This window comes from Aegilops tauschii, chromosome 3 (genome assembly GCF_002575655.3).
Source record: "Aegilops tauschii subsp. strangulata cultivar AL8/78 chromosome 3, Aet v6.0, whole genome shotgun sequence".
Taxonomy (NCBI): Eukaryota; Viridiplantae; Streptophyta; class Magnoliopsida; order Poales; family Poaceae; genus Aegilops; species Aegilops tauschii.
The window spans coordinates 279646266-279669102 of NC_053037.3; positions in this window are offsets into that span (position 1 = coordinate 279646266).

Sequence of the window (22837 nt, forward strand, 5' to 3'; positions counted from 1 at the left end):
TTGTCTCACTTCACGGTATTCCATTGGTAATCAGTTCAGACCATGGCAGCTTATTCACTTCAAGATTCTGGGCAAGTTTCCAAGAAGCTATGGGAGCTCATCTGTCTTTCAGCACTGCCTTTCATCCTCAGTCGCAAGGGCAAGTTGAACGCGTCAACCAAGTTCTCGAAGACATGCTTCGAGCTTGTGTTATTTCCTTCGGCAAGAAATGGGAGGAATCTCTCCCGTATGCTGAGTTCTCTTATAATAATAGCTATCAAGCTAGTCTGAAGATGGCCCCCTTCGAAGTGTTATATGGACGAAAGTGCCGAACCCCTCTGAACTGGTCAGAAACTGGAGAACGTCCACTCTTCGGTCCGGATATTATCCAACATGCCGAAGAACAAGTCCGCATTATTCGTGAGAATCTCAAGACTACTCAGTCACATCAGAAGAGTCAGTATGACCGTAAACATAAGGACATGGTCTTTCAACCCGGCGAAAAGGCTTATCTTCGAGTTACACCAATGAAGGGTGCTCACCGCTTCGGGATCAAGGGCAAGCTAGCTCCTCTCTATATTGGCCCCTTCACTATTCTCGAAAGGCGTGGAAAAGTGGCATATCAACTTGAACTTCCGCCGAATCTTTCTCAGGTTCACGATGTGTTCCACATGTCACAACTCCGCCGGTTCTTCAAGGACCCAATCCGAGCAGTGGATCATGAAGTGCTCGAATTGCAGCAGGACCTCTCCTATAAAGAGCATCCGGTCCGTATTCTCGACCAAGCTAAACGCTGCACACGTCAGAAGGCGATCAAGTTCCTTAAAGTCCAGTGGTCGCACCATTCTGAAGATGAAGCCACCTGGGAACGCGAGGATCGTCTACGTGATGAATACCCCGCACTGTTTCCTTCTACCTCCTAAATGTCGGGACGAGATTTCTCGTAGTGGAGAAGATTTGTAACGCCCGGATAATTAGGCTACAGTAAAACTTTCCTAATGATGCCATGTCATCTCTGTTTACTGTTACTAAACTCTCGTTAGTTCAAAACCCGTTCAAAAGTCAAATTCAAAATATGTCAAACAACAAAAGTTTTCAAAAGTTGAAACAAAAATGTTCGGGCAGTGCCAAAAATGGCATAGGTAATTATGGTGTGGAAGACACAATTTTATAAAATACTTAAATGCCCTAAATTAAATAAAACAGAAAAGGAAAAGAAAAGAAAATACAAAAGTAGAAGACAAAAGCAAAAAAAGAGAAAAGGACCCCCTGGACCAGACGGCCCAGCTCGCAGCCAGGCCGGCCCACCTGGCCCATCCGGCCGGACCAGCCGCCTCCCTCGGTCGCTCCCTCCCCTTCCCTGTTCCCCCGACCAGGGTCAGAACAGGGGCGCGTCCCCGCCGGACCCCCTCGCCGGCGTCGATGAGAGGATAAGGCCGCCATGCCCCCGCCTCCTCGATCCCGCCTCCCACTCGCCCCCGCTCTCCCTCTCGGCCTCTGTGCCTCCCCCTCAGATCCACCTCCCTCTCCCCTTCGTTCCCCACCGCGTCCGAACGCCGCCATGGACCCGCCGCCGTGAAACGCGCGGCCACAGCCATCGCCTCGCCTCGCCAGCGTGTCCGTCATCTCCGGCATCGTATCGGAGGCGCTGCTGCAACGGTCCCCTTCTTCCGCATCTCCTGTCGCCGCCGCTCTTCACCAACTCCGGCGACGCCCCTCTGCTGCTACTAAACCTTTCACCGGCCTCTGTGTGTGCCGCTCGGTAAGCTCCTCCGCCTCCCGCCCTCTCCGTTAGCTTCCTAGCACACCGTAGCTAGTTTGCCACCACGCCCGTTTCTGTCCGCCGCCCACGAGCTCGTGGCCGTCACCATAGCCATCGTCTTGCTCGCCTGAGCCCGTCATCGTGTTCCTGGAGCTTCCAGGAACCCAACGCGCGCCGCGTACATGCCTTCCCGTGCCCCCTAGCGCTGGATCCACTCACGCCCGACTCCGACCATCCGCCGATGGGCTCACCGCCGTCACTTCCGGCCATCTCCGGCCACGCCACCGCCACCACTAGATGCGCCTCTTCACGCTCGTTCGAACGAGCCCATGCGCGCACGGATCCGTGCCCTGTGCGCATTTTCCGGCGAACTCCGGCGGGTCAGAGCCGTGCATTTGGTCGCCGGCGGCGAGAGCCGGCAGCGCTGACCTGGCGCCGCGGGTCCCACCGCGTGGGCAACTGACTGGTGGGCCCAGGGCCCCCTATTGACCAGTTGACTGAGTCAACTGCTGACTGGGCCGCCCCTGTCTCACTGACCTATAGGCCCCACCTCAATAAACGAAATAAATAAAACAATAATTAGTTAATTAAATAGTTTAGCTAATTAAAACCCTAATCTCTCACTCACTACTGGGCCCCACTCACTAATTAGGTTAGTTAGGTTAAAATAACTCTGTTAGTTAAGCTCTGTCACTGACATGTGGGTCCCACTGGACCCACCTGTCTGGTTTGACTAGTCAACCGCACTGTTGACTGCTGACATCACACATACATCATGCTGACGTCATCCCATACTGTTCTGGATAATGTTGGATTTAAATAAATAATTAAAATCAGAAAATGATTAAAACTTTAGAAAGTCATATAAAATAGTCCGTAACTCGGATGAAAATACTTTCTACATGAAAGTTGCTCAGAACGACGAGACGAATCCGGATACGCAGCCCGTTCGTTCACCACACACCCCTAACATATCGAACACGCAACTTTCCCCCTCCGGTTCATCTCTCCGAAACGCGAAACACCGGGAATACTTTCCCGGATGTTTCCCCCCTTCGCCGGTATCACCTACTACCGCGATTGGGCCCCACTAACGACGCTCGTTGTCATGTCATGCATTGTCATGCATATGTTTGCATTATATTTATTGTTTCTTCCCCCTCTTCTCTCACTAGACTCCGATACCGACGCTGCTGCTGCCCAGTTCGACTACGGAGCTGACGACCCCTCCTACTTGCCAGAGCAACCAGGCAAGCCCCCCCCTTGATCACCAGATATCGCCTATTCTTCTCTATACGCTTGCATTAGAGTCGTGTAGCATGTTACTGCTTTCCGTTAATCCTATTCTGCTGCATAGCCTGTCTTTGCCACTACTGTTGCTACCTTTACCTGCAATCCTACATGCTTAGTATAGGATGCTAGTTTCCATCAGTGGCCCTACATTCTTGTCCGTCTGCTGTGCTATACTATCGGGCCGTGATCACTTGGGCGGTGATCACGGGTATATACTTATATACTTTATACATGATACCTGTGGTGACTAAAGTCGGGTCGGCTCGTAGGAGTACCCGCGAGTGGATCTTGTGGCGGAGCGACAGGGCAGGTTGAGGCCACCTAGGAGAGAGGTGGGCCTGGCCCTGGACGGCGTCCGCGGTTACTTCAAAATAACACGCTTAAGGAGTTCTTGGTATTTGATCTGAGTCTGGCCATTTGGTCTATACGCACTAACCAACTACGCGGGAACAGTTATGGGCACTCGACGTCGTGGTATCAGCCGAAGCCTTCGTGACGTCAGCGACCGAGCGGCGCACGCCGCATTGGACCGTAAGCTCGCACTTGTATTAAGGGGGCTAGGTCTGCTTCCGGCCGCGTACGCAACGTGCAGGTGTGTAATGGGTGATGGGCCCAGACCCCTGCGCGCACAGGATTTAAACCGGCATGCTGACCTCTCTGTTGTGCCTAGGTGGGGCTGCGACTTGTTGATCTTCCGCGGCCGGGCATGACCCAGAAAAGTGTGTCCGGCCAAATGGGATCGAGCGTGTTGGGTTATGTGGTGCACCCCTGCAGGGAAGTTTATCTATTCGAATAGCCGTGTCCCTTGGTAAAAGGATGACCCGGAGTTGTACCTTGACCTTATGACAACTAGAACCGGATATTTAATAAAACACACCCTTCCAAGTGCCAGATACAACCTGGTGATCGCTTTCTAACAGGGCGACAAAGAGGGGATCGCCGGGTAGGATTATGCTATGCGATGCTACTTGGAGGACTTCAATCTACTCTCTTCTACATGCTGCAAGATGGAGGCTGCCAGAAGCGTAGTCTTCGACAGGACTAGCTATCCCCCCCTTATTCTGGCATTCTGCAGTTCAGTCCACCGATATGGCCCTTTACACATATACCCATGCATATGTAGTGTAGCTCCTTGCTTGCGAGTACTTTGGATGAGTACTCACGGTTGCTTTCCTTCCTCTTTTCCCCTTTCCTTTCTACCTGGTTGTCGCAACCAGATGCTGGAGCCCAGGAGCCAGACGCCACCGTCGACGACGACTCCTATTACACCGGAGGTGCCTACTACTACATGCAGCGCGCTGACGACGACCAGGAGTAGTTATGAGGATCCCAGGCAGGAGGCCTGCGCCTCTTTCGATATGTATCCCAGTTTGTGCTAGCCTTCTTAAGGCAAACTTGTTTAACTTATGTCTGTACTCAGATATTATTGCTTCCGCTGATTCGTCTATGATCGAGCACTTGTATTCGAGCCCTCGAGGCCTCTGGCTTGTATTATGATGCTTGTATGACTTATTTATGTTTTGGAGTTGCGTTGTGATATCTTCCCGTGAGTCCCTGATCTTGACGTACACGTTTGCGTGCATGATTAGTGTACGATTGAATCGGGGGCGTCACAAGTTGGTATCAGAGCCGACTGCCTGTAGGAATCCCCCTTCCACACTCCTTGGCCAAAGTCGAGTCTAGACATTACAAAACTTTTACTAACATGGCTGTGTGTCTTACGGGCCCACGTCGCCATTGGGTGGTACTAGGATCTTTTACTCCTCGACCTTTACTCTAGGACTCTGAACTCTCTTCTACTCGGGTTAAACGAATTTACTAACTCAAACACTAGGTTCCCGTGACCACATTCACCCCAAAGTTGGATAAGCCATAGTTATTTCTTAGAATAGTATTTTGAACAATTCCCACACTGTCATTTGACTCCTTTGAAACATCTTTGCTTTCAGATGGAACCCACGAGGCAGGTCGTGCGCCACACGGTGGTCATTGGTGCCTCGGGATCACCTGCTGTGCTAGCTGAGATGATGACCTATCTGGGTTATCGCTGGCACCCTGAGTACACCGTCTACGAGGAGTACCAGGACTTTAACCAGGAGTAGTACCGTGCCACCGTACACCTCAACTCTCGGGAGTATGACTCCACTACTGTGCTGCACAGCGCTCATGGTGTTGGGGTGACCATCGATATGGCTATCCACGATGCTGCTTATGCTGCTCTGATACGTCTTCGTGGAGAGTATCGGGAGCTGGACACCTCCCCTTTCAGGCACATTGCTATCGCATCTGATGTTGGTGCGGAGGGATACTATACTGCTGCCTACTCCACTGTCACCCGAGAGCCCTTCTACCATCAGAACCTGGTTCTGCATGCTGATGGGCTGGATCGAGCTAACCGAGCTCTTAGCCATGAGTTGTACACTACCTGTCAGCACCTTTACCGTGCTCTGACACTGTTGCACCCCTTTGTCCGATCTAGAGAGCTGCCCCATTCTGCGATCTACCCAGCCAGGACTGTGATGCCCCAGGGCGTCGGCTGGCCAGATGTGGGAGGCTACTCTCCTGCACTTGGTCCTCTTCTGCCACCTGAGCGTCAGGTTCTGCACCAGAGTATTCGCGGACCCCAGGTTGCTGACGTGGAGTTCCCGATGCGACACTACCAGCTTTCAGGCTACACCTACCTCCACAGTACCTCTTGGGACTGATGTACGCTTGCTTGTTAGTGTTAAATGCATTCGCCGCGAGCCTGTGTGCCGCCTATGGTGTTTTAGTCTATGTACTGAACTATGTGTGCTGAACTCTATGCATGACCCCTTTTGTAAGTTATGCCGACTACTATGTAGTAGCTATCGTGCTCCTTTCATTATTCATGTTTCATCATGAATGATTCTTGTCTTTGCAAATTTCTCAATGCTGAACTACCCCTGTTATATATTAGCAAGATGGTTAGACCAGGTGGTCGTGGTAGTGGGGGCAATGCCCCACCACCACCTGAGTACATGGCTGGTATGATCCAACAGTTCGAACTGAACCGCCAATTCATGGAAAATATGATGGCTCAGTTTCCTCGCCCCAATATGAACCAGCAGCCAACCCCAGTAACTCTGCTGGATTTCTTGCGCCTCAACCCAACTATGTACCGCAGCTCAACTCACCCTCTGGATGCTGATGACTGGCTCCGTGACATCACCTATGAGATGGAGTCTGCCGATGTAGCCCCTGCCAGCTATGTCACCTTTGCTTCCTTCTTCCTGAAGGGACCCGCAGCTCAATGGTGGGACAGCCACAGGCGTACTCTGCCAGCTGGAACAATCATCACCTGGCCAGACTTCCAAGCTGCTTTCCGTGCCCGCTTCATTCCTCAGGGAGTCATGGACCAGAAGAAGCGTGAGTTCCGCAACCTCACCCAAGGCAAAAAAAGTGTTGAAGCTTATCAGCGGGAGTTTCTGGACTTGTCCCGCTATGCTGAAGAGGACATTGCAACTGATGCCCGTAGACAGGAGAAGTTCCGTGACGGCCTACAGGCTGACATCAAGCTCGCACTTCTAGTGCATGACTTTGCTGATTTCGCCACCTTGGTGAACAAGGCCATCAATGTCGAAACTGGTCTGCAGGAATACCAGAGCTCTCACAGGCGCAACCGTGACACGGGCTCATCTTCAGGCCCGCCCTCGCAGAAGCGTAAGATATGGATCCCAAACAGCATGTATCGTCCAAATGCACCTGCCCCAAGGCAGACCTATGCGGCACCTCGTCTACCTCCTCCACCATCTAGGCAGCCAAGGCTTCCAGCTCCACCACCCCAAGCTCCTGTTCCCACTCCCAATAATGGTCTGTGCTACAAGTGTGGTCAACCAGGTCACCGTGCCAGGGACTGCAATCAGAATCAGAATCAACTTGCCCTTCCCGCAGCTGGCCGTGGTAACAACCTGCCCCGCAACAACAATGCTAAGTCTTATGGTCGTGCTTATGCCAACCACGTTGATCTGAACAAAGCTCAAGACCAGCCTGCTACTGTGATGGGTACACTCCTCGTAAATTCAGTACCAGCATCCGTTTTATTTGATACAGGTGCATCGCATTCATTCATGTCAGAAGATTTTGCATACAAGCATGACGTTAAATGTGAGGAGATGAACACCTCGGTAGTGGTCAAAACCCCCATGGGACAGTGTCAAACCTCCATGGTTGGCATCGACGTCCCCGTGGAAATCGAAGGGCTGGAATTCTATGTCTCTCCCATTATCCTGAAGTCGTCTAACATCGACCTCATTTCGGGGATGGATTGGTTGAAAGCGCATACTGCTTCTATAGTTTGCGCCAGTAAGACCGTCCATCTACTTCACCCTTCAGATGAAATAGTTACTTACCAAGCTCATCTGGTGCAAAATGCCGAGGCCAGGCTCTATGCATTGAATGCATTGAATGCTGCACCACTCTAGGGCATTGAAAACATTCCCGCCGTGCATGAATTCCTCGACGTCTTTCCTGAAGAACTTCCAGGGATTCCCCCTGCTAGAGCTGTCGAATTCATCATCGACTTGAAACCAGGCACCACTCCTATAGCCAAGCGACCCTACAAGATGCCGCCGCATGAACTCCTTGAGCTTATGGAGGAAATCGACAAATCTCTTCACAAAGGATTCATTCGCCCAAGTTGCTCTCCTTGGGGAGCACCTTCTCTCTTTGTCAAGAAGAAGGATGGGACAAACCGATTGGTCCAAGACTACCGTCCTATAAACCAAGCTACCATTCAGAAGAAGTATCCCCTTCCTCGGATCAATGATTTGTATGATCAACTGGCTGGTTCGTCAGTGTTCTCTAAACTCGACTTGAGGTTGGGTTACTGTTGGAAATATGCCCTAGAGGCAATAATAAATGGTTATTATTATATTTCTTTGTTCATGGTAATTGTCTATTGTTCATGCTATAATTGTATTGTCCGGAAATCGTAATACATGTGTGAATACATAGACCACAAAGTGTCCCTAGTAAGCCTCTAGTTGACTAGCTCGTTGATCAACAGATAGTCATGGTTTCCTGACTATGGACATTGGATGTCATTGATAACGGGATCACATCATTAGGAGAATGATGTGATGGACAAGACCCAATCCTAAGCATAGCATAAAAGATCGTGTAGTTTCGTTTGCTAGAGCTTTTCCAATGTCAAGTATCTTTTCCTTAGTCCATGAGATCGTGCAACTCCCGGATACCGTAGGAGTGCTTTGGGTGTGCCAAACGTCACAACGTAACTGGGTGACTATAAAGGTGCACTACGGGTATCTCCGAAAGTGTCTGTTGGGTTGGCACGGATCGAGACTGGGATTTGTCACTCCGTGTGACGGAGAGGTATTTCTGGGCCCACTTGGTAATGCATCATCATAATGAGCTCAATGTGACTAAGGCATTAGTCACGGGATCATGCATTGCGGTACGAGTAAAGAGACTTGCCGGTAAGGAGATTGAACAAGGTATTGGGATACCGACGATCGAATCTCGGGCAAGTAACATACCGATTGACAAAGGGAATTGCATACGGGATTGATTGAATCCTCGACACCGTGGTTCATCCGATGAGATCATCGTGGAACATGTGGGAGCCAACATGGGTATCCAGATCCCGCTGTTGGTTATTGACCGGAGAGGCGTCTCGGTCATGTCTGCATGTCTCCCGAACCCGTAGGGTCTACACACTTAAGGTCCGGTGACGCTAGGGTTGTAGAGATATGTGTATGCGGAAACCCGAAAGTTGTTCGGAGTTCCGGATGAGATCCCGGACGTCACGAGAGGTTCCGGAATGGTCCGGAGGTGAAGAATTATATATAGGAAGTCAAGTTTCGGCCACCGGGAAAGTTTTGGGGGTTACCGGTATTGTACCGGGACCACCGGAAGGGTCCCGGGGGTCCACCGGGTGGGGCCACCTATCCCGGAGGGCCCCGTGGGCTGAAAGTGCAAGGGAACCAGCCCTTAGTGGGCTGGGGCGCCCCCCTTGGGCCTCCCCCCCATGCGCCTAGGGTTGGGAACCCTAGGGTGGGGGAGTTCCCCCTTGCCTTGGGGGGCAAGGCAACCCCTTCCCCCCTTTTGGCCGCCGCCCCCCCCCCCCCCTTGGATCTCATCTCCAGGGCCGGCGCCCCCCAGGGGGCCTATATAAAGGGGGGGGGAGGGAGGGCAGCAACCTACAGCCTTGGGCGCCTCCCTCTCCCCCTGCAACACCTCTCTCTCTCTCGCAGAAGCTCGGCGAAGCCCTGCCGGAGACCCGCTACATCCACCACCACGCCGTCGTGCTGCTGGATCTCCATCAACCTCTCCTTCCCCCTTGCTGGATCAAGAAGGAGGAGACGTCGCTACACCGTACATGTGTTGAACGCGGAGGTGCCGTCCGTTCGGCACTCGGTCATCGGTGATTTGGATCACGGTGAGTACGACTCCGTCATCCACGTTCATTGGAACGCTTCCGCTCGCGATCTACAAGGGTATGTAGATGCACTCCTGTCCCCTCGTTGCTAGTACACTCCATAGATGCATCTTGGTGAGCGTAGGAAAATTTTAAAATTATGCTACGATTCCCAACAGTGGCATCATGAGCCAGGCCTATGCGTAGTTACTATGCACGAGTAGAACACAAAGCAGTTGTGGGCGTTGAGTTTGCCAATTCTTCTTGCTGCTACTAGTCTTTTCTTGTTTCGGCGGTATTGTAGGATGAAGCGGCCCGGACCGACCTTACACGTGCACTTACGTGAGACAGGTTCCACCGACTGACATGCACTAGATGCATAAGGTGGCTAGCGGGTGTCTGTCTCTCCTACTTTAGTCGGAACGGATTCGATGAAAAGGGTCCTTATGAAGGGTAAATAGAAATTGGCAAATCATGTTGTGGTCATACGTAGGTAAGAAACATTCTTGCTAGAAACCTACAAACCACGTAAAAACTTGCAACAACAATTAGAGGACGTCTAACTTGTTTTTGCAGCAAGTGCTATGTGATGTGATATGGCCAGAAGATGTGATGAATGATATATGTGATGTATGAGATTGATCATATTCTTGTAATAGAAAGCACGACTTGCATGTCGATGAGAATGACAACCGGCAGGAGCCATAGGAGTTGTCTTTATTATTTTGTATGACCTGCGTGTCATTGAATAACGCCATGTAAATTACTTTACTTTATTGCTAAACGCGTTAGCCATAGAAGTAGAAGTAATCGTTGGCGTGACGACTTCATGAAGACACAATGATGGAGATCATGATGATGGAGATCATGGTGTCATGCCGGTGACGAAGATGATCATGGTGCCCCGAAGATGGAGATCAAAGGAGCATAATGATATTGGCCATATCATGTCACTATTTGATTGCATGTGATGTTTATCATGTTTTTGCATCTTATTTGCTTAGAACGACGGTAGTAAGTAAGATGATCCCTTATAATAATTTCAAGAAAGTGTTCACCCTAACTGTGCACCGTTGCGAAGGTTCGTTGTTTGGAAGCACCACGTGATGATCGGGTGTGATAGATTCTAACGTTCGAATACAACGGGTGTTGACGAGCCTAGCATGTACAGACATGGCCTCGGAACACACGCAATACACTTAGGTTGACTTGACGAGCCTAGCATGTACAGACATGGCCTCGGAACACGGAGGACCGAAAGGTCGAGCATGAGTCGTATAGAAGATACGATCAACATGGAGATGTTCACCGATCTTGACTAGTCCGTCTCACGTGATGATCGGACACGGCCTAGTTAAACTCGGATCATGTTTCACTTAGATGACGAGAGGGATGTCTATCTGAGTGGGAGTTCATTAAATAATTTGATTAGATGAACTCAATTATCATGAACTTAGTCTAAAATCTTTACACTATGTCTTGTAGATCAAATGGCCAACGTTGTCCTCAATTTCAACGCGTTCCTAGAGAAAACCAAGCTGAAAGATGATGGCAGCAACTATACGGACTGGGTCCGGAACCTGAGGCTCATCCTCATAGTAGCCAAGAAAGATTATGTCTTAGAAGCACCGCTAGGTGATGCACCAATCCCACAGAACCAAGACGTTATGAACGCTTGGCAATCACGTGCTGATGATTACTCCCTCGTTCAGTGCGGCATGCTTTACAGCTTAGAACCGGGTCTCCAAAAGCGTTTTGAGAAACATGGAGCATATGAGATGTTCGAGGAGCTGAAACTGGTTTTTCAAGCTCATGCCCGGGTCGAGAGATATGATGTCTCCGACAAGTTCTTCAGCTGTAAAATGGAGGAGAATAGTTCTGTTAGTGAGCACATACTCAGAATGTCTGGGTTGCACAACCGCTTGACTCAGCTGGGAGTTAATCTCCCGGATGACGCGATCATTGACAGAATCCTTCAGTCGCTTCCACCAAGCTATAAGAGCTTTGTGATGAACTACAATATGCAGGGGATGGAAAAGACCATTCCTGAGGTATATTCGATGCTGAAATCAGCGGAGGTGGAAATCAGAAAAGAACATCAAGTGTTGATGGTGAATAAAACCACTAAGTTCAAGAAGGGCAAGGGTAAGAAGAACTTCAAGAAGGACGGCAAGGGAGTTGCCGCACCCGGTAAACCAGTTACCGGGAAGAAGTCAAAGAATGGACCGAAGCCCGAGACTGAGTGCTTTTATTGCAAGGGAAGTGGTCATTGGAAGCGGAACTGCCCCAAATACTTAGCAGACAAGAAGAAGGCCGGCAACACCAAAGGTATATGTGATATACATGTAATTGATGTGTACCTTACCAGTACTCGTAGTAGCTCCTGGGTATTTGATACCGGTGCGGTTGCTCATATTTGTAACTCAAAACAGGAACTACGGAATAAACGGAGACTGGCGAAGGACGAGGTGACGATGCGCGTCGGGAATGGTTCCAAGGTCGATGTGATCGCCGTCGGCACGTTACCTCTGCATCTACCCACGGGATTAGTTTTAAACCTCAATAATTGTTATTTAGTGCCAGCTTTGAGCATGAACATTGTATCAGGATCTCGTTTAATTCGAGATGGCTACTCATTTAAATCCGAGAATAATGGTTGTTCTATTTATTTGAGAGATATGTTTTATGGTCATGCCCCGCTGGTCAATGGTTTATTTTTGATGAATCTCGAACGTGATGTTACACATGTTCATAGTGTGAATACCAAAAGATGTAAAGTTGATAACGATAGTCCCACATACTTGTGGCACTGCCGCCTTGGTCACATTGGTGTCAAGCGCATGAAGAAGCTCCATGCAGATGGACTTTTGGAGTCTCTTGATTACGAATCATTTGACACGTGCGAACCATGCCTCATGGGTAAGATGACCAAGACTCCGTTCTTCGGAACAATGGAGCGAGCAACCAACTTATTGGAAATCATACATACCGATGTGTGTGGTCCAATGAGTGTTGAGGCTCGCGGAGGATATCGTTATGTTCTCACTCTCACTGATGATTTAAGTAGATATGGGTATGTCTACCTAATGAAACACAAGTCTGAAACCTTTGAAAAGTTCAAGGAATTTCAGAGTGAAGTTGAGAATCAACGTGACAGGAAAATAAAATTCTTACGATCAGATCGTGGTGGAGAATATTTAAGTCACGAATTTGGTACACACTTAAGGAAATGTGGAATAGTTTCACAACTCACGCCGCCTGGCACACCTCAGAGAAATGGTGTGTCCGAACGTCATAATCGCACTCTATTGGATATGGTGCGATCTATGATGTCTCTTACCGATTTACCGCTCTCATTTTGGGGCTATGCTTTAGAGACTGCCACATTCACTTTAAATAGGGCTCCGTCGAAATCCGTTGAGACGACACCGTATGAATTATGGTTTGGGAAGAAACCTAAGTTGTCGTTTCTAAAAGTTTGGGGATGCGATGCTTATGTCAAGAAACTTCAACCTGAAAAGCTCGAACCCAAATCGGAAAAATGCGTCTTCATAGGATACCCTAAGGAAACTATTGGGTATACCTTCTACCTCAGATCCGAAGGCAAGATCTTCGTTGCCAAGAACGGGTCCTTTCTGGAGAAGGAGTTTCTCTCGAAGGAATTGAGTGGGAGGAAAGTGGAACTTGATGAGGTGATAGTCACCCCTTCCGAACCGGAAAGTAGCGCAGCGCGGGAAAATGTTCCTGTGGTGCCTACACCGACTGGGGAGGAAGTTAATGATGATGATCATGAAGCTACAGATGAAGTTACTGAACTTCATAGGTCCACAAGGACACGTTCCGCACCAGAATGGTACGGCAACCCTGTCCTGGAAATCATGTTGTTAGACAACGGTGAACCTTCGAACTATGAAGAAGCGATGGCGGGCCCAGATTCAGACAAATGGCTAGAAGCCATGAAATCCGAGATAGAATCCATGTATGAAAACAAAGTATGGACTTTCACTGACTTGCCCGATGAGCGGCGAGCCATAGAAAACAAATGGATCTTTAAGAAGAAGACGGACGCAGATGGTAATGTGACCATCTACAAAGCTCGACTTGTCACTAAGGGTTATCGACAAGTTCAAGGGGTTGACTACGATGAGACTTTCTCACCCGTAGCGAAGCTGAAGTCCGTCCGAATCATGTTAGCAATTGCCGCATACTATGATTATGAGATATGGCAGATGGACGTCAAAACGGCACTCCTTAACGGCTTCCTTAAGGAAGAGTTGTATATGATGCAGCCGGAAGGTTTTGTCGATCCTAAGAATGCTAACAAAGTATGCAAGCTCCAGCGCTTAATCTATGGGCTGGTGCAAGCATCTTGGAGTTGGAAAATTCGCTTTGATGAGATGATCAAAGCGTTTGGGTTTACACAGACTTATGGAGAAGCCTGTGTTTACAAGAAAGTGAGTGGGAGCTCCGTAGCATTTCTCATATTATATGTGGATGACATACTATTGATGGGAAATGATATAGAATTCTTGGAAAGTATAAAGGCCTATTTGAATAAGTGTTTTTCAATGAAGGACCTTGGAGAAGCTACTTATATATTAGGCATCAAGATCTATAGAGATAGATCAAGACGCCTCATTGGTCTTTCACAGAGTACATACCTTGACAAGATATTGAAGAAGTTCAGTATGGATCAGTGCAAGAAGGGGTTCTTGCCTGTATTGCAAGGTGTGCAATTGAGCACGGCTCAATGCCCGACCACGGCAGAAGATATAGAAGAGATGAGTGTCATCCCCTATGCCTCGGCCATAGGGTCTATTATGTATGCCATGCTGTGTACCAGCCCTGATGTAAACCTTGCCGTAAGTTTGGTAGGAAGGTACCAAAGTAATCCCGGTAAGGAACACTGGACAGCGGTCAAGAATATCCTGAAGTACCTGAAGAGGACTAAGGATATGTTTCTCGTTTATGGAGGTGACGAAGAGCTCGTCGTAAAGGGTTACGTCGACGCTAGCTTCGACACAGATCTGGATGACTCGAAGTCACAGACCGGATACGTGTATATTTTGAATGGAGGAGCAGTAAGCTGGTGCAGTTGCAAGCAAAGCGTCGTGGCGGGATCTACATGTGAAGCGGAATACATGGCAGCCTCGGAGGCAGCACAGGAAGCAGTCTGTATGAAGGAGTTCATTACCGACCTAGGGGTGATTCCCAATGCGTCAGGCCCGATGACTCTCTTCTGTGACAACACTGGAGCTATTGCCCTTGCGAAGGAGCCCAGGTTTCACAGGAAGACCAGGCATATCAAGCGTCGCTTCAACTCCATTCGTGAAAGTGTTCAAAATGGAGACATAGATATTTGTAAAGTACACACGGACCTGAATGTAGCAGATCCGTTGACTAAACCTCTCCCTAGGGCAAAACATGATCAACACCAGGACGCAATGGGTGTTCGATTCATCACAATGTAACTAGATTATTGACTCTAGTGCAAGTGGGAGACTGTTGGAAATATGCCCTAGAGGTTATTATATTTCTTTGTTCATGGTAATTGTCTATTGTTCATGCTATAATTGTATTGTCCGGAAATCGTAATACATGTGTGAATACATAGACCACAAAGTGTCCCTAGTAAGCCTCTAGTTGACTAGCTCGTTGATCAACAGATAGTCATGGTTTCCTGACTATGGACATTGGATGTCATTGATAATGGGATCACATCATTAGGAGAATGATGTGATGGACAAGACCCAATCCTAAGCATAGCATAAAAGATCGTGTAGTTTCGTTTGCTAGAGCTTTTCCAATGTCAAGTATCTTTTCCTTAGACCATGAGATCGTGCAACTCCCGGATACCGTAGGAGTGCATTGGGTGTGCCAAACGTCACAACGTAACTGGGTGACTATAAAGGTGCACTACGGGTATCTCCGAAAGTGTCTGTTGGGTTGGCACGGATCGAGACTGGGATTTGTCACTCCGTGTGACGGAGAGGTATCTCTGGGCCCACTCGGTAATGCATCATCATAATGAGCTCAATGTGACTAAGGCGTTAGTCACGGGATCATGCATTGCGGTACGAGTAAAGAGACTTGCCGGTAACGAGATTGAACAAGGTATTGGGATACCGACGATCGAATCTCGGGCAAGTAACATACCGATTGACAAAGGGAATTGCATACGAGATTGATTGAATCCTCGACACCGTGGTTCATCCGATGAGATCATCGTGGAACATGTGGGAGCCAACATGGGTATCCAGATCCCGCTGTTGGTTATTGACCGGAGAGGCGTCTCGGTCATGTCTGCATGTCTCCCGAACCCGTAGGGTCTACACACTTAAGGTCCGGTGACGCTAGGGTTGTAGAGATATGTGTATGCGGAAACCCGAAAGTTGTTCAGAGTCCCGGATGAGATCTCAGACATCACGAGAGGTTCCGGAATGGTCCGGAGGTGAAGAATATATAAAGGAAGTCAAGTTTCAGCCACCGGGAAAGTTTCGGGGGTTACCGGTATTGTACTGGGACCACCGGAAGGGTCCCGGGGGTCCACCGGGTGGGGCCACCTATCCCGGAGGGCCCCGTGGGCTGAAAGTGGAAGGGAACCAGCCCTTAGTGGGCTGGGGCGCCCCCCTTGGGCCTCCCCCCCATGCGCCTAGGGTTGGGAACCATAGGGTGGGGGAGTTCCCCCTTGCCTTGGGGGGCAAGGCAACCCCTTCCCCCCTTTTGGCCGCCGCCCCCCCCCCCCTTTGGATCTCATCTCAAGGGCCGGCGCCCCCCCAGGGGGCCTATATAAAGGGGGGGGGGGAGGGAGGGCAGCAACCTACAGCCTTGGGAGCCTCCCTTTCCCCCTGCAACACCTCTCTCTCTCTCGCAGAAGCTCGACGAAGCCCTGCCGGAGACCCGCTACATCCACCACCACGCCGTCGTGCTGCTGGATCTCCATCAACCTCTCCTTCCCCCTTGCTGGATCAAGAAGGAGGAGACGTCACTGCACCGTACGTGTGTTGAACGCGGAGGTGCCGTCCGTTCGGCACTCGGTCATCGGTGATTTGGATCACGGCGAGTACGACTCCGTCATCCACGTTCATTGGAACGCTTCCGCTCGCGATCTACAAGGGTATGTAGATGCACTCCTTTCCCCTCGTTGCTAGTACACTCCATAGATGCATCTTGGTGAGCGTAGGAAAATTTTAAAATTATGCTACGATTCCCAACAGTTACCACCAGATCCGTGTTCGTGAAGAGGATATCCCAAAGACTGCCTTCGTGACTCTTTATGGTTCATACAAGTACACCGTCATGTCTTTCGGTTTAACTTATGCTCCAGCAACCTTCTCTCGTCTGATGAACTATATATTCATGGATTACCTCGACAAGTTTGTCGTGGTTTATCTGGATGATATCCTGGTATTTTCTAAGAACGAAGAGGAACATGCTGAACATCTTCGTCTTGTGCTGGAAAAGCTACGAGAGCATCAACTATATGCCAAGTTCTCCAAATGTGAATACTGGCTACCCGAAGTAACCTATATTGGGCATGTCATCTCCAAGGATGGTATTGCCGTCAACCCTGAACGAGTCCAGGCTATCCTTGATTGGTCTCCTCCCAAGAATGTTAAGCAAGTCAGAAGTTTTCTCGGTCTCGCCAGCTATTGCCGTCGATTCGTCGAGAACTTCTCCAAGATCGCCAGGCCTCTGACTAACCTGTTGCATAAAGGCGTCATGTTCCAATGGATAGACAAATGTCAGGAAAGTTTCCAGGCACTCAAAGACAAGTTGACTTCTGCCCCAGTGCTAGCTCCACCTGATACTAAGAAGGACTTCGTCATTTACTGCGACGCTTCCCGTCAAGGATTAGGCTGTGTCCTAATGCAAGACCGCAAAGTGATTGCTTATGCCTCTCGGCAATTGCGCCCTCACGAAGAGAACTACCCAGTTCATGACCACGAACTTGCTGCTGTCATTCATGCGCTGAAGCAGTGGCGACATTACCTTCTCGGTAATCATTGCGAGATCTTCACTGACCACCAAAGTCTGAAGTATCTGTTTACTCGGCCAGACCTGAACCTCCGTCAGCAGAGATGGATGGAGATTGTTGCAGACTTTGACTTGGGTATTTCCTATACGCCAGGCAAGGCTAATGTAATGGTTGATGCCTTGAGCCGCAAGTCTTACTGCAACCACCTCCAGGTTCACAAAGTTCAGCCCTCGCTTGTTGAAGAATTCAGAAAGCTGAACCTCCATATTGTTCCTCCGGGTGCACTCGCTCCCCCTCCTAAGGAATTTCGCAAGATGAACCTCCTTGTTGTTTCCCAGGGTTCCCTCAATACCCTGGCTGTCGAACCAGATCTCTTGGACTCCATCAAGAGAATACAGGGATATGACTCTGAAGCCCACAAGATTGAGCGCTACCTCGCAGAAGGAAAGCCCTCATTCTTCACTATTGCTGATGATGGCACTTTGTACTTCAAGGGCCGCCTAGTGGTGCCATGTGCAGAGAAAAACCTGGATATGACTCAGGAAGTTATGAAAGAAGCTCATGATACGCCTCTATGTATCCATCCTGGTAGTACAAAGATGTACCAAGACATCCGTCAGAGATTCTGGTGGTCTAATATGAAGCAAGACATTGCTCGTTATGTTGCTGAGTGTGACGTTTGCCGTCGTATCAAAGCAGAACATCAAAGGCCTGCTAGAACTCTGCAACCTATCTCTATTCCTGAATGGAAATGGGACCATGTTGAGATGGACTTCGTCAGTGGATTTCCCAAATCGCAGAAAGGTAATGATGCTATTCTTGTCATCATTGACCGGCTTTCTAAGGTTGCGCATTTTCTGGCTGTCAAAGAAACGATCACTGCTAGTCAGCTGGCAACCCTCTACATGTCCAAAATTGTCTCACTTCACGGTATTCCATTGGTAATCAGTTCAGACAGTGGCAGCTTATTCACTTCAAGATTCTGGGCAAGTTTCCAAGAAGCTATGGGAACTCATCTGTCTTTCAGCACTGCCTTTCATCCTAAGTCGCAAGGGCAAGTTGAACGCGTCAACCAAGTTCTCGAAGACATGCTTCGAGCTTATGTTATTTCCTTCGGCAAGAAATGGGAGGAATCTCTCCCGTGCGCTGAGTTCTCTTATAATAATAGCTAGTCTGAAGATGGCCCCCTTCGAAGTGTTATATGGACGAAAGTGCCGAACCCCTCTGAACTGGTCAGAAACTGGAGAACGTCCACTCTTCGGTCCGGATATTATCCAACATGCCGAAGAACAAGTCCGCATTATTCATGAGAATCTCAAGACTGCTCAGTCACATCAGAAGAGTCAGTATGACCGTAAACATAAGGACATGGTCTTTCAACCCGGCGAAAAGGCTTATCTTCGAGTTACACCAATGAAGGGTGCTCACTGCTTCGGGATCAAGGGCAAGCTAGCTCCTCGCTATATTGGCCCCTTCACTATTCTCGAAAGGCGTGGAAAAGTGGCATATCAACTTGAACTTCCGCTGAACCTTTCTCAGGTTCACGATGTGTTCCACGTGTCACAGCTCCGCCGTTGCTTCAAGGACCCAATCCGAGCAGTGGATCATGAAGTGCTCGAATTGCAGCAGGACCTCTCCTATAAAGAGCATCCGGTCCGCATTCTCGACCAAGCTGAACGCCGCACACGTCAGAAGGCGATCAAGTTCCTCAAAGTCCAGTGGTCACACCATTCTGAAGATGAAGCCACCTGGGAACGCGAGGATCGCCTACGTGATGAATACCCCGCACTGTTTCCTTCTACCTCCTAAATCTCGGGACGAGATTTCTTGTAGTGGAGGAGATTTGTAACGCCCGGATAATTAGGCTACAGTAAAACTCTCCTAATGATGCCATGTCATGTCTGTTTACTGTTACTAAACTCTCGTTAGTTCAAAACCCGTTCAAAAGTCAAATTCAAAATATATCAAACAACAAAAGTTTTCAAAAGTTGAACCAAAAATGTTCGGGCAGTGCCAAAAATGGCATAGGTAATTATGGTGTGGAAGACACAATTTTATAAAATACTTAAATGCCCTAAATTAAATAAAACAGAAAAGGAAAAGAAAAGAAAATACAAAAGCAGAAGACAAAAGAAAAAAAAGAGAAAAGGACCCCCCCTGGACCAGACGGCCCAGCTCGCAGCCAGGCCGGCCCACCTGGCCCATTCGGCCGGCCCAGCCGCCTCCCTCGGTCGCTCCCTCCCCTTCCCTGTTCCCCCGACCAGGGTCGGAACAGGGGCGCATCCCCGCCGGACCCCCTCGCCGGCGTCGAGGAGAGGATAAGGCCGCCATGCCCCTGCCTCCTCGATCCCGCCTCCCACTCGCCCCCGCTCTCCCTCTCGGCCTCTGCGCCTCCCCCCTCAGATCCACCTCCCTCTCCCCTTCGTTCCCCACCGCGTCCGAACGCCGCCATGGACCCACCGCCGTGAAACGCGCTGCCACAGCCATCGCCTCGTCTCGCCAGCGTGTCCGTCGTCTCCGCCATCGTCTTCCTCGTCGACCGGTGGCCGCAGCTGGAGCTCGGAGGCGCTGCTGCAACGGTCCCCTTCTTCCGCATCTCCTGTCGCCGCCGCTCTACACCAACTCCGGCGACGCCCCGCTGCTGCTACTAAACCTTTCACCGGCCTCCGTGTGTGCCGCTCGGTGAGCTCCTCCTCCTCCCGTCCTCTCCGTTAGCTTCCTAGCATACCGTAGCTAGTTTGCCACCGCGCCCGTTTCTGTCCGCCGCCGACGAGCTCATGGCCGTCGCCACAGCCGTCGTCTTGCTCGCCTTAGCCCGTCACCGTGTTCCTGGAGCTTCCAGGAACCCAACGCGCGCGCACATGCCTTCCCGTGCCTCCTAGCGCTGGATCCACTCACGCCCGACTCCGACCATCCGCCGACGGGCTCGCCGCCGTCACTTCCGGCCATCTCCGGCCACGCCACCGCCACAACTAGATGCGCCTCTTCACGCTCGTTCGAACGAGCCCATGCGCGCACGGATCCGTGCCCTGTGCGCATTTTCCGGCGAACTCCGGCGGGTCAGCGTCGTGCATTTGGTCGCCGGCGGCGAGAGCCAGCCGCGCTGACCTGGCGCCGCGAGTGCCACCGCCTGGGCCACTGACTGGTGGGCCCAGGGCCCCCTATTGACCAGTTGACTGAGTCAACTGCTGACTGGGCCGCCCCTGTCTCACTGACCTATAGGCCCCACCTCAATAAACGAAATAAATAAAAGAATAATTAGTTAATTAAATAGTTTAGCTAATTAAAACCCTAATCTCTCACTCACTACTGGGCCCCACTCGCTGATTAGGTTAGTTAGGTTAAAATAACTCTGTTAGTTAAGCTCTGTCACTGACATGTGGGTCCCACTGGACCCACCTGTCTGGTTTGACTAGTCAACCGCACTGTTGACTGCTGACATCACACATACGTCATGCTGACGTCATCCCATACTGTTCTGGATAATGTTGGATTTAAATAAATAATTAAAATCAGAAAATGATTAAAACTTTAGAAAATCATATAAAATAATTCGTAACTCGGATGAAAATACTTTCTACATGAAAGTTGCTCAGAACGACGAGACGAATCCGGATACGCAGCCTGTTCGTTCACCACACACCCCTAACATATCGAACACGCAACTTTCCCCCTCCGGTTCATCTCTCCAAAAACGCAAAACACCGGGAATACTTTCCCGGATGTTTCCCCCCTTCGCCGGTATCACCTACTACCGCGATTGGGCCCCACTAACAACGCTCATTGTCATGTCATGCATCGTCATGCATATGTTTGCATTATATTTATTGTTTCTTCCCCTTCTTATCTCGCTAGACTCCAATACCAACGCTTTGGCTGCCCAGTTCGACTACGGAGCTGACGACCCCTCCTACTTGCTAGAGCAACCAGGCAAGCCCCCCCTGATCACCAGATATCGCCTATTCTTCTCTATACTCTTTCATTAGAGTAGTGTAGCATGTTACTGCTTTCCGTTAATCCTATTCTGCTGCATAGCCTGTCTTTGCCACTACTGTTGTTACCTTTACCTGCAATCCTACATGCTTAGTATAGGATGCTAGTTTTCCATCAGTGGCCCTACATTCTTGTCCATCTGCTGTGCAAATACTAAACAAAGATCGATGCTCTCATGGTGGTCATCAAGAACGGTTCCTACATGAAGGAGTATTGGTTTATTCTAACCGTACAACCTACTATTGGCAACGGGTGCCTCTTACAAGGGTCAAATATCGTACCATTCTAAGGTTCATGCTTGACAACGTTGTCACTCTACTATAGGTAAGTCACTCTAGATTTACCATCCCACATAACAAGAGCGAATAATAAGAGTAAGTCGGCATGGTGATCAATCCATTCCGCACCCAAATCATTACCTTGTATATGGTTTATAAAATCTCGCATTCTAACACTCGGGCATCCTCACAAGCATTGCAGAATTTCTCTTGTTCACGAACAGGTTCGGATAATCCATATGTTCTGCATGCCAAACAAATAAACTATTGTTCCCTTCAACTCTCAGGTTTGCGTCAACTACTATAAGACATCTACTAATGAATTATAGCTTCCTCTTGGGTTCTTCCATCAGCAAGGTTGTGCTTGTTTCGTGTCGGATCTTGGCGCATGTGGTAAAACTTGAACTCATCACTAGGTTGCAGCAGAGATTAGGATATAGACAGAATAAAGATCTAAGGGGAAAACACTACCCATATGAATCATGCTGGTAACAAAACTCTAACAAAGAAATCAAACACTAAATTCAAACAATTCACACAAGTCACACCACACAAGAAAAACCTACACGTAAGGTCATATCCACAAGAGATATGATCTTATCATACTACCGAAAATCGTTTATCGAACACAACTTAGTAGTGGTGGTCTGCAACAAAAACTCCTCACAATATACTAATATAAGTAAAGGGTCTTCTACATTTGAAGAGAGAAGATATGAGTATGAGAGTGAGGACTAACAAGTAGACAAAAAGTTGGAAAGCAAGTTTTTCACTCCTATGGCTTCTGTAATCCATTTTCTAGGGTTACGACCTACAGTCAACACACTGCTCTGATACCATCTGTAACGACCCGAATCTGATAAGATTCGATGTCTCTGTGCTTATTGTGCTAGTCCCTAGATCGGCTCACTAGCACACACAGTACATATGAATATCAAATAACAAGTGCATGATTTAGTATAACGTATGATCCAGAAGTTATAAAGTATTACAAACTGAGTAGCACATAGCTAACTTATTCAATAGTAACAGCGAAAATGTAACATAAGCAAACGATGAGTCCCATCAATGCCCACTGGAGAAAATGCTGAGTAAAGACTCACGACCCTACTGTATCTCACTGATACATCTGAAAATCCTGCAACATGATAAGTTGC